At 38.0% G+C, this 12,190-nt stretch overlaps 1 protein-coding gene across 1 annotated transcript in view; it reads right to left on the reverse strand.

The window, feature by feature from the left end:
• Positions 1–4,123, reverse strand: part of LOC129254944 (phosphatidylinositol-glycan-specific phospholipase D-like) — a 24,206-nt gene extending 20,083 nt beyond the window's left edge. Inside the window, exon 1 of the mRNA XM_064108020.1 lies at positions 3,834–4,123. The gene's annotated coding sequence lies outside the window, so the exon portion shown is untranslated. The remainder of the gene's footprint in view (positions 1–3,833) is intronic.
• Between the last annotated feature and the right edge of the window lie 8,067 nt (positions 4,124–12,190).

The raw sequence follows: 12,190 nt of genomic DNA on the forward strand, positions 1-12,190 counted from the left end.
ATATCAGATCAACTGTATACAGAATACAGAAAATATCAGCTAACCTTGACACACATAGCATATAACATCTGCCGAAGAAACAATGGGTATAGAGAGGAGTTAGATCTAGATCTACATCTACCTCAAGACTCGTGTAGGCTTCACTACAAGAACATCGATTCATGACTTGTAAGATTTTTTAAAAATCTTGTTAGCATAATTGATGCCAAAAAAAATTCCACCAACATGTGGCAAATGAAGTGCAGAAAACAATTGTTGGAATGTATAAGAGAACAGTTTAGAGAATATCAAAGGAAATGCTTTACATTTTGATCACACTTGTACGACCTCATCTTGAATATGGTACATGTATACCCAGACAGGTTGTGTGTCCGGACAATCAATTTTTAGCAGCCACTTGGAAAAATTAATTCGCGAAATTTCATCAATTTCTAGTACAAAATGTTAAGCAACATTTTAACAAAATAGATGATTACAACTAATGAATTCATATTTTTAGTGTAATCCAAAGACAAGCGTGCCGCTAAGGCGGGCACATACCACGCCCGCCTGTAACGTGGAAATGGAGTTATTGGTCAAGCAAGAAAAGTGGAAGGTGGCGACTTCACCTCTGACCTTCTGACTTCAAAATAATAGAATTGCTGAGATCTATGCTAGTATCATACACACCAAATTATATGAGCCTAGGTTAAGTTCAACTAAAGTTATCGCGTTAACAAGGACTTCAGAAGGGTAAGATGAAAACATGTCAGTGTGACCTTGACCTTGGACCTTTCAACCTCAAAATCAATAGACTTCCTGGGATCCATGCTAATATCATACACACCAAATTATATAAGCCTAGGTTAAGTTAAACTGAAGTTATCCCGTTTACAAGGAGAGCAGAAGGGTAAGATGAAAACATGTCACTGTGACCTTGACCTTTTGACCTCAAAATCAAAAGGCTTCCTGGGATCTATGCTAGTATCAAACACACCAAATTATATGAGCCTAGGTTATGTTAAACTGAAGTTATCTCGTTTACAAGGACTGCAGACGGGAAAGATGAAAATATGTCACTGTGACCTCGACCTTTTGACCTAAAAATCAATAGGCTTCCTGGGATCCATGCTAGTAGCATACACACCAAATTATGAGCCTAGATTAAGTCAAACTAAAGTTATCGCGTTTACAAGGACTTCAGAAGGGTAAGATGAATACATGTCAGTGTGACCTTGAACTTGGACCTTTCGACCTCAAAATTGAGGGTTCAACAAAATTTGTTATAGAGCTACGAGAGTTATCTTACAGTCAGACCGCAGGTCCCTATGCAAATGAGCAAAAAGGCCAGATTCATCCAAATCATCTCGTGGCTGAATCCTCCTCCTTGCAAAATCTCGTGATTCGTGAGATTTTCTTTCTCTAAGAATTTACCTGTTTTAATCTCAAGTTAAATGAAATATTATTGCACCATCAGATAGAGTAAATGTTACTCTTTTATATTGATAATTTATTTTGTATACAATATACTTTGTATACAATATTTTGTTAAATAGGTAAATTTCTGGCCTGAAAATGTGCCTCAAAACTGAATTTTCTTCCTCTGTTTTCTTTTGCAAATTGTGCAAAACTTTTTATTTTGAGCCTCAATGATATCTATATCACCATAAAGCTGAACTTCTGTACTTTCTCACAATGCCACTCTTGATATGCGGCACCTTTTAATCGGGTCAAGATCACACTTTTCCCACCAAGGTATAAGACGAGATTTCTGAAATTTTGTACTTGCATGAAATCCAGAGTTCTGATTGGCTGGATAAGGTTCACAGAACAACAGGCGCGGGGTATTTGAGGAGATTACCACATGGGAAGTGTGACCTTCCCATAAACTCAGGCGCTGGAACCATTGGAATTTCCCAGTGTGTGGTCTCTTTGACCAATCAGAGTGCAGTATTCTTGTTTTCAAGCTGCTTTATGTACTTGGCAAATGAAAAGTGTGATCTTGACCCGATTAAACCAATTCTTATTTTGAAACCTATATCATTTTAAGATGAAAATATGTCACTGTGACCTTGACCTTTTGACCTCAAAATCAATAGGCTTCCTGGGATCCATGCTAGTAGCATACACACCAAATTATATGAGCCTAGATTAAGTCAAACTAAAGTTATCATGTTTACAAAGACTTCAGAAGGGTAAAATGAAAACATGTCAGTGTGACCTTGACCTTGGACCTTTCGACCTCAAAATCGATAAGACTTCCTGGGATCCATGCTAATATCATACACACCAAATTATATGAGCCTAGGTTAAGTTAAACTGAAGTTATCACGTTAAACTGCAGAAGGGTATTGATGAAAACATGTCAGTGTGACCTTTACCTTTGACCTTTTGACCTCAAAATCAATAGGCCTCCTGGGATCCATGCTAATATCATACACACCAAATTATATGAGCCTAGGTTAAGTTAAACTGAAGTTATCGCGTTAAAATTCAGAAGGGTATTGATGAAAACATGTGTGTGACCTTTACCTTTGACCTTTTGACCTCAAAATCAAATAGGCTTCCTGGGATCCATGCTAGTATCATGCACACCAAATTATATGAGCCCAAAAGGTTAAGTCAAACTGAAGTTATCGCATTTACAAGGAAAAGTTAACGGACTGACAGACTGACGGACACCGAGCGTGATACCATAATACGCCCATCCTAGACGGGCGTATAAAAAAGCTTCAGAATTCTTAAGTGTCTAGACACCTGACCCCCCCCCCCCCCCCAATTGTATATAGACTCAGATAAAGTTGAAAGGGTTCAATAAAATTTGTTATAGAGCTACGAGTGCTATCTTATGAGGAACGTTTGAAAGCACTCGATCTACATTCATTATATTTATATCGACGTAGAAGAGGTGATATGATTGAAGTCTTCAAAATTCTAACGGGTGGACTTGGAATTCTGCCGAAAATATTTCTTACACCGGCAGTGCACAACGTAACCGAAGCACACAATCTAAAACATTTCATGAAAAGATCAAGACTAGATGTTAGGAGCAAATATTTTATTCAACAAATTGTAAAACCACTAAAAGATATTGGAACAATCTACCTCGAGAAATTGTAGAGGCAAAGTCATTGGAAAGTTTATAAATCGGCTTTAGACAAATTTTGGAGGAATGAGAATGAGCTAATTCCAGATGAAAATTCAAGTAGATAGGAGGCCGCGGCTCCTAACGTTAGAGAGTAATAATAATTCACTAACGTGTGCTTACTTTCCACGGCCGGAGCCAGGGATTGTGCCTAACGTTAACGTTATATCATGTGCGTATACGACTGGCAAAATTGAAACTTTTGCCCCCAAGATTTCTAAATTAATACTTTCCCTGTAAAAGTTCTAGCCCGGCCTAAATCATGTAAACGAGCTAACTTTTTTATAGAACTTTATTTCCGACATATAGATCTATACATTATTGATTGCATAGATGGGATGTAACTTACTAATGTTTACTACAAGTTCAAAAACAAGGTGGGCGTAACAGTCTTTTAGTTACCCACACGCAATAACATGAATAGGCCCCTACGGCTGGGCAGGCCGCTATGCTAACCCAGGCCAGGGAGTTCCGGCCCACATCGCGGTCCGTAGCCCAGGACTCGTCCATGTAATATTATATACTCTCCAAAATGGTGGTGAATGCGGTCGCAATAGCAGTTTTTAGCACCCAAATAAACGGTGAAAAAATGAATTATGCACTTACCTCGATTATATGTGTGGTAATTTTAGGGGTATTAGTATTATATATCCTGTGAGGGAAAAGGGTGGAAGTGGGGTTAACAGAAGGAAACTTTAGAGATACTCACCAGACAGAAGTTGGTGCAAGGCACGGTGAAAATAAGATAACCAAAAAGCAGGCCCAAAGTAACTTGTAGATATTACTGGTGTGAAGTATTCTTGCTGTAGATGGCTATTGGTGTGATATATAATTGCCGCAGCTAGTTGGAACTCGAAGGGCGAAAGGGCGAAGCAAAGGTTGATTTGTGTAGAAGGCTCTAACACAGACGTCCTCGTCTCGCACCGGTCGACTCTCCAAGTGATGATCAGATCCCTTGGCTGGCCTGACTATGCAGCTATGCTGAGACCTGAGTTGTGCACCCAAGCATGGATGAATGCACAGGGCTTGGGGGTTTGGGTCTATTGTTGTGTGCACACAGCCTCTAGCCCATAGTACATGTGTATTCTATGCTCCAACCAAGGAGGCAGTTGCTCCAACCCATCCCACAGTATTACATGTATGTAGGGAGCAGTCGCGCGTGCCCCAGACTGTGGTACATTTTACCACACTCCCCCCGACTTTAGGACATCGTTACTTCCTCTATTTTTGGACTGTCCGGCCATATGTCATATGTACACATGTGGATCTAAGCAGTCCTCAGTGAAAGGAGGGAACGATAAATGTTAATCCACTGCCGCTCTCAGATGTTTGTAAGAAACTGTCTGGAGTCGCAAGGGTCAGAGGATGAACATGCCATTTAGTCAGTATATTTATATGCCCAAATTTATTTTAAATAAAAGAACTATCCAACTTCTCAGGTAAAAGGTCAAGGGGAGACTTATCAATGTGACTTTTTAATACAAGTATTTTAATCAAACATACGCTGCCACATGATAAGCTTGATGCTAATACCGAGACTACAAGGGAGTTTCTAAAGTTTTGCAAAAATATTAATATCAAAATGGACTGCAAGAAGAGCGAAGGTCAAGCCTTTCGCCCGCAAGGGATAAAAATAATACATGAATGCATATTTTCTAAAATGCTTGGGAAGACTTACTTAATGCTTCCATGCAATTGCGTCAAATACAGATGTTGCTGCCGAAGTATTGCGACAGGTCAGAAACTGACCAGTTTTAAAAAAACACAATGTAGTACGAGATTTGAAGTCTAGCACAAGTCATAGCTGTGTCTTGACTCTAGTTCTGTACTAGATTGTCTGCAACTGATTGCACTGCTAGACTCGACTTCCCTGCAAGTTCTAGACCACGAGTTTCTCTGCAGGTTCTAGACTCAACTTTTACTGCAAGTTCTAGCCAAATGACTGGATATGCTACAACAATTGTTGCAAGTCTTAATCCCATCATTATTGGATCTTGACTTCCAAGAGGAAATCCCAGGAGATGATATCTCATATTCAAAAGATGAAAACGTGGTCAATTGTAAAGAAGTTGACCAATGTAAATAAGAAATCTAGGGAAAATGACTTTGTTGGCGTATTATCACCCTACACAAGTCAAGATCTAGAAATCTTTACTCCTGTAAGGGAAAGACACCCTAACAATTGTTTACAAAAGCCGATGTGTACATTTCATTTTAAACCAGAAAAATAATTCTTATGAAAAAGTTTAAGCTTTTTGAGCAGACAGTTAATGGGGTAGCTCATCAATGTGAATTTATGAAAGGATCATTTGATTGTTAAACACTTCACTTGACAAGCTTAACCTCATCCCAGGAATACTGGAATGTCTACAATTTGTAATGTACATATGAACGCATGCTTGCAGCAGCCAGCAAAATAGTTGACCCAAAGGTCTTACAAAATTTCTATAAAATTTGTTTTACACTTAGCCCCTTCCATAAAGATAAATTCCTAGGATATGGGGCTTGATTATTATTACTGAATAAATACAAATCCCAATTTCTGAGGCTAGTCCTTGGCCAGGATTGGGTCTGGAGTCCTTCGATGGATCTCTGCCCTCATTGCCAAGAGACGAACAATCAGATTCAGGAGAATCTGTTAATATTTGTCATCTATCCAGTAAAAAGAGAACCTCATTGAACTCTATCAATTTGCTTAGTTTTAACGATTCTTATATCTTCCTTGCAGAAATCCATAAGTTAACAGATTCCCAAGGAGGTTATAACCAGAATAAAGAAAAAGACATTCTGGTTGTTGTGAAGTTTGAAAATAAATAACCCTGCAAAATGATGAAGTCTGAAGTCATAAAATTCAAGACCTCACACACATCTAACCTACATTAAATAATCCAAGTAATATTGCGCCCAAATGTTAAGTAGCATCATATTTTTCACCTGATTGTAAATTACTCAAACATTTTGGAAGCAATGGACTGGAAACTCATTTGCTCAAGGTATAAGTTCTATTCATTAACTAATTTAATAAAAGACCACAAATTAAACCCCCATCTATCAAAAAGATATATTGACAAGTGTTTACATTCATGTAATTCTTGTCTCTAATTACAATAAAAATGTTAAGACAGTGTCTGCTTTTCAGGTTATTTAATGATGTATAGCAAATCATTAAAAATGTGTCCCATTATGATAAGTGACTTATGTCAATGTTAAAGAAGAATTGTATTCAATGATGTCAATGGCATTCTGAGTGATAGTAAAAATGTCAGATTTTAGAAAATGAATGTTTATTTTGCAGCTACTCTAACAAAGACATTGTTAGTTCATCAGCACAAAAAATATTCCGAGGTAACTACATGTGTTTTGACCATGGACAAGCACATGGGAAATAACAAGTACTCTCAAAATAAATATGTACTGAATAAACCAACTGAATTGGAACTCCCTGGTAACACCCCTGATTAACAATTAAGATTAATTCGGATAGACTTGGCTTCCTATGAACTATTGTATCTACTGTAGCCCTGGAAGATTCTTAAGAGAAAGAATGCAAATTACATAACTCATTACCCTGGAAGAGGTATTTCTCCAAAGGTAAACCATTTACAATGCTTTCACCTTTAGTCTGAAAAGTTGGGGTCACACTTAAACAATTAGATTGCCCTACCTTTCTATAGACAATAGCAATTCCAACCTATTATTTATGTTCTGCAATTAAATGGAAGAAATCCCAGGGTTGAAGACAATAAATTTGGATGTTTCTCAAGTCTGCTCTCAAATATTCAGAGGGTCTGCTTAAGAAACTTTGAACAAAAGGAATACATTTGTTTTATTTGATAGAAATTTATCAATGGCTTATTTTCGGATGCTTTCTGCAGATCTTCCAATTGATTGAAGAACCTGTTGATCAATGGAAATAACTTTCTATAGAAAGCACTGAATTAAATTATCTAAAGCATCTGCTTAATTAAAAGGGGAGTAGTGTTGTATAAAAGCTTTGAACACAATAACATGAGGAATCTGCTTACAAACATTATCAATGGAAATAACTTTGAATCATTTTGAATTCAAAAGCATTTTACCCCTTTTGATAAAACCTAAATGGTGTGCTGTATGTTATATGCGCATGTTAAGCTTGGATAGAATAAACTTAACTTCAAAAGCATTCCTCAATATAATTATTTAAACTTTAAAGGGATAAAGTAACAATGTTCACAGACACAGTTTACTTTAAATAAATCACTGAATAATATTAAATAAAATTTTCATTATCCCCTACCCCCTCCTTTTTATTTCTGAGGATTCAGGGGTAATATCCCCAGGAAAAATATGTTGCGAATAATAAAATATCAGAGCAATGGTTTTCACTCACTTGCTTTAGTGCACCATAAAAAGATTGAATGGTCATTCTAGATGCAAAAAAATGAAAGTAAAACACTTCAGGATATTTTTCCCTTGAAATCTTTTTATAAAGTTAAAATCAAATCATGATTAGGGTTAGAGTCATTGAGCAAAAGAAATACTTTTCTCTGCTTCTCAGCTCTTGACTCCTAATCACAACTGGAAGTCAATCATCAGGTGTGAATATTTAGAACACCATGCTTTTAAATTTAAATCAATCTTGGTACAAAATATGAATATCAAGCAATGGTGTAAATTCCTCAGTAAAAAATTGATCAATGAATACCAGATAATTTGTCTCTAAGTAATAACTGCAATTAAGGAATGTTATGAGAACTTCCTCCAGCACTCAAATCCCTAATAAAAAATTATCAAATTATAGCAACATAAAATGACCAATGCCAAAATACATTTTCTTGAATGTATGCGGGCAAAATAAATCTACGCAATTCCACGGTGGTACCAAGGTGGTACCGTACAACCTAAAAGGATAGCGACGGTGATCTCGCTCAAAACCAAGACGCATTTGCAGGTCATTGCAACAGACACCTGGACGCTGAGTAACTGCAGCACCATTGGCATGGATTGTACGGTTCTGCATGTTAGGATTCAATCCTCTCAACAGATTCAACTCAATCTTACAAGTATCTACATAAAACAAATCAGATTGAATGGTAATTTCGGAACTATCAGAAACATCAGAGTTGACAGTCTTATTATTTACAAAGTCAGATGTCACTTCTGATTTAGCTAGAGTGACTATTTCTACAACTTTAGGGGTCTCATGAAATAAGGGATCTGACAATTCTGAATTACCTGGTGTGGCTTCAATTTCTACCACTTCAGGACTTAAAGGGTCAGAAATAATATTTTTACACTGCTCCTTTGCAGATTCAGAAATAATAGGAGTATTAACTAATAAGGATGGACCCCCACTAGAAAATAAGGAAACACCTTCATCTAATTTGTTGCTCAAATCAAGCTTCACCCTTACGGTTGAAGTCAGTCCCTGGTCAGGTATGGATTGGGAGCCCTCAGTTTCAAGAGATGTGGTCAAAGCCACATCTGATTCAACTTTAGGGTCAAAGCCCTTATTTTCAAGAGATGTGGTCAAAGCCACATCTGATTCGACTTTCGGGTCAAAACCGTCCCCACTGGATTGGGAGCCCTCAGTTTCAAGAGATGTGGTCAAAGCCACATCTATTTCAACCGTTGGGTCAAAACCCTCCCCGTTGCCAGAGATCAGACTACCAGATTTTGGTGGATCTAATTTCTTTTTGCTTAATATGGACACTTGGCCTTCTTTTATTGGGGTTGAAGGTCGGCCTCTATCTTCAACCCTTCCCAGTTTGGGTGATTATCAGAGAGGAGAGTTTTGGGACATGAATGAACTGAGTTTATTAAACGTTTTGCCACAGGTTGTGGTCTATGGTTTGACTCAAGTTCAGAAAGGGTATGAAGAATATTGTCTAACAATTTATTATTGATTGATGCCATCTCTGTGGCACAATCTTCGTTAGAATCCTTACCTTCATCAGGGTGTCTTGGATGATTACAAGACTTAGAAATAAATGGGGTACAATCCTGTGAATCATTAGGGACAGGAGATTGTGTGATGGGACTGGAAAAATAATATGGAGAAAACTGGCTAACAAAAGCAGGATGCCCTCGGTGAGTTTGGACATTCTGAGGGTATGATTTAGGTGAATCACGTCCAAACCTTTGACCCAATTCAAAAACTAAATCAAAGTAATCAATTTTGGGGTCACATTCAAATATAGCCGCGCAAAGTTCAGCAGCTTGCCCCTGCAAACACAAATATAAATTATTGATTCTCTGCCTGGCGGTCCAACCTGCCTTATCGGCATACCGAGAAAATTGTTGAAGAAAAACTTCCCAACTTCCATTAATGCCATCATAAATTGGTTTGTCTAAAACAGAAACTTTTTCTTTAGTAAACCAAGTGGAAGAGGTCTGCCATCGACTTCTAGAAAACATGTGGTATCCTCCACAGTTTGATCAAAAGTATTTCAAACAGCCATATTTCAAAAACATAAAACCCAATTTGACCTTACAGCAAATTCGCCTAGTCCTAAAACTTAAACCAATCACAGTGAAGGAATATAGGTAGAATATAAAATTCCAGGTCGAAAATACCTTCTTATACTTTATTGCATTCAGTGCAGAACAATTTGCAATTCTATGTGGGAATTTACTAATAATATGGAATTCAAAGCAGATAATAAATTCCTAATTCCACCTTGAAATTTGATAGCAAGACAATTTACCAAAGAAAATCAAATATAGTCTATCCTGATTTCAATTCCTAAAATCAAGCAAAGTATCCAAACAGTTAGCCTATCTTTTTTTTTTTAATAAGGAACTTCCTTGGAAAATGGTTGAAAATAAGTATCCACTTATTTTATTTTAAACCAGAAAACAGAATAACTTCAAATTGGAAAATGTGGTGACTATACATAAAATATAACAATCACCAAACTATTGAATTAATGCTCAGCTAGACAAGTGAAAGAAAACAAGCACAAAACAGCTTGGTCCATTCACTAACTGAGCCACGCCCAAGGCAAAAATTCACAAACAAAACACAGCAAAGAGCATGAAAATTCAGCACTCTGAATCACTAAAAAATGACACAAACAAAACATGGGAAAGAGACTAGAAAATCTATTCTGAAAATCGCAATTTTGCGCAATTTGGGAAATATTACAAGATTGATATCCAGAAATAGACTTGATATTTATGATCTCTCTAAAGTTGGACGGTAAAATTAATTCAGGTTTTTCATCCAAAGACCAAAAACAAATTGCATATAAAAGACAAGGATTGACTTGGGGCGTGTTGTACAAATGCTGTTAAAGGAAGATGGACTGACCATCTAACTCAACACAAGACATCACGTTCAAAGCCAATGTAAAAATAATGCTTCGCAAAATGTCAAAAATACAAATTTATTTGTGGAGTCTCGCTCCCATGCAACACAAGCATTCAGAAAAATAATCAGAATATCGCTATCATATCACAAGCAATACAAAATCAAAAGCACAATGTATTTTTGATCTTTTAAACACTCAGAATACATCCAATATCTACCCCCTTCCAAAAATTTATGAAAGAAGCAGAACACTCCCAAAACACACTCAAAATAAATCAAAATGAAAATGAATTGAAATCCAATGGGATACCAATTCGCGCAAAGTAAGGTTCGCAAGCGCCACTGTGGTAATTTTAGGGGTATTAGTATTATATATCCTGTGAGGGAAAAGGGTGGAAGTGGGGTTAACAGAAGGAAACTTTAGAGATACTCACCAGACAGAAGTTGGTGCAAGGCACGGTGAAAATAAGATAACCAAAAAGCAGGCCCAAAGTAACTTGTAGATATTACTGGTGTGAAGTATTCTTGCTGTAGATGGCTATTGGTGTGATATATAATTGCCGCAGCTAGTTGGAACTCGAAGGGCGAAAGGGCGAAGCAAAGGTTGATTTGTGTAGAAGGCTCTAACACAGACGTCCTCGTCTCGCACCGGTCGACTCTCCAAGTGATGATCAGATCCCTTGGCTGGCCTGACTATGCAGCTATGCTGAGACCTGAGTTGTGCACCCAAGCATGGATGAATGCACAGGGCTTGGGGGTTTGGGTCTATTGTTGTGTGCACACAGCCTCTAGCCCATAGTACATGTGTATTCTATGCTCCAACCAAGGAGGCAGTTGCTCCAACCCATCCCACAGTATTACATGTATGTAGGGAGCAGTCGCGCGTGCCCCAGACTGTGGTACATTTTACCACATATGGATGAAGGTCTTATCGTGACACAGAATCCCGACATCGAGCACAAACTGGACCCTCAAAAAAGGAAAAGTTCTGTCTCGTTCGTTCTCTTTCTTTTCAAAATTGAAAACAAAATGGCCAATCGATACCGAGAACGAATGGAGGTCTAACTTTCCCTTTTTTTCAAGGCCTGTTTAAGCTGACAAGGGTTCCAAACTTAAGACAAGTTCCGGTTTGTGCCTCGATCGATGTCAGGATTCTGTGTCACAATAGACCTTCATCCATATAATCGAGGTAAGTGCATAATTCATTTTTTCCCCTTTTATTTGGAGTGCTATTGCGACCCCACTCTACCCCATTTTGGAGAGTTGAAGTTCCCATGTCTGCCTAACAAACAGACGTATTACACGGTCACGGACGAGTCCTGGGCTCCGGCCCGCTTCGCGGGCCGGAGCTCCCTGGCTTTACGGCTAGGCTAGCCCAGGGAGCTCCGGCGTCTTATTACCTATTTCTATATGGGTCGTGATGCCACATCCAATGGATTTGTGAAACACAACATACAGAATGAAGATTGGTTTTAAAACAGCAGGCCAATTCATTTTCATCCACTAGTTCTAGAATTCTGTAGACGTCGCCGATCTGTGAAATTTAATACGAACACCGAATTTTGATTCTTCACTTCAAATTCAGCCTCCGAACCGTTCCCAGCCGCCGGTATCGTATATTTACGGTATACACGGCGCGGCAGCGGTATGGTACCCACGAAATTAAGGGTCTGTCCAAGGACCGTCTTAATTTTCGTGTCACGGTCGCCCATCTTTTATGATGCGCAGTAAGCGGGACAATTCCAAAATTTAGTTAACAAATAAAATTCGTTAGC

This window comes from Lytechinus pictus, chromosome 2 (genome assembly GCF_037042905.1).
Source record: "Lytechinus pictus isolate F3 Inbred chromosome 2, Lp3.0, whole genome shotgun sequence".
NCBI classification, from domain to species: domain Eukaryota; kingdom Metazoa; phylum Echinodermata; class Echinoidea; order Temnopleuroida; family Toxopneustidae; genus Lytechinus; species Lytechinus pictus.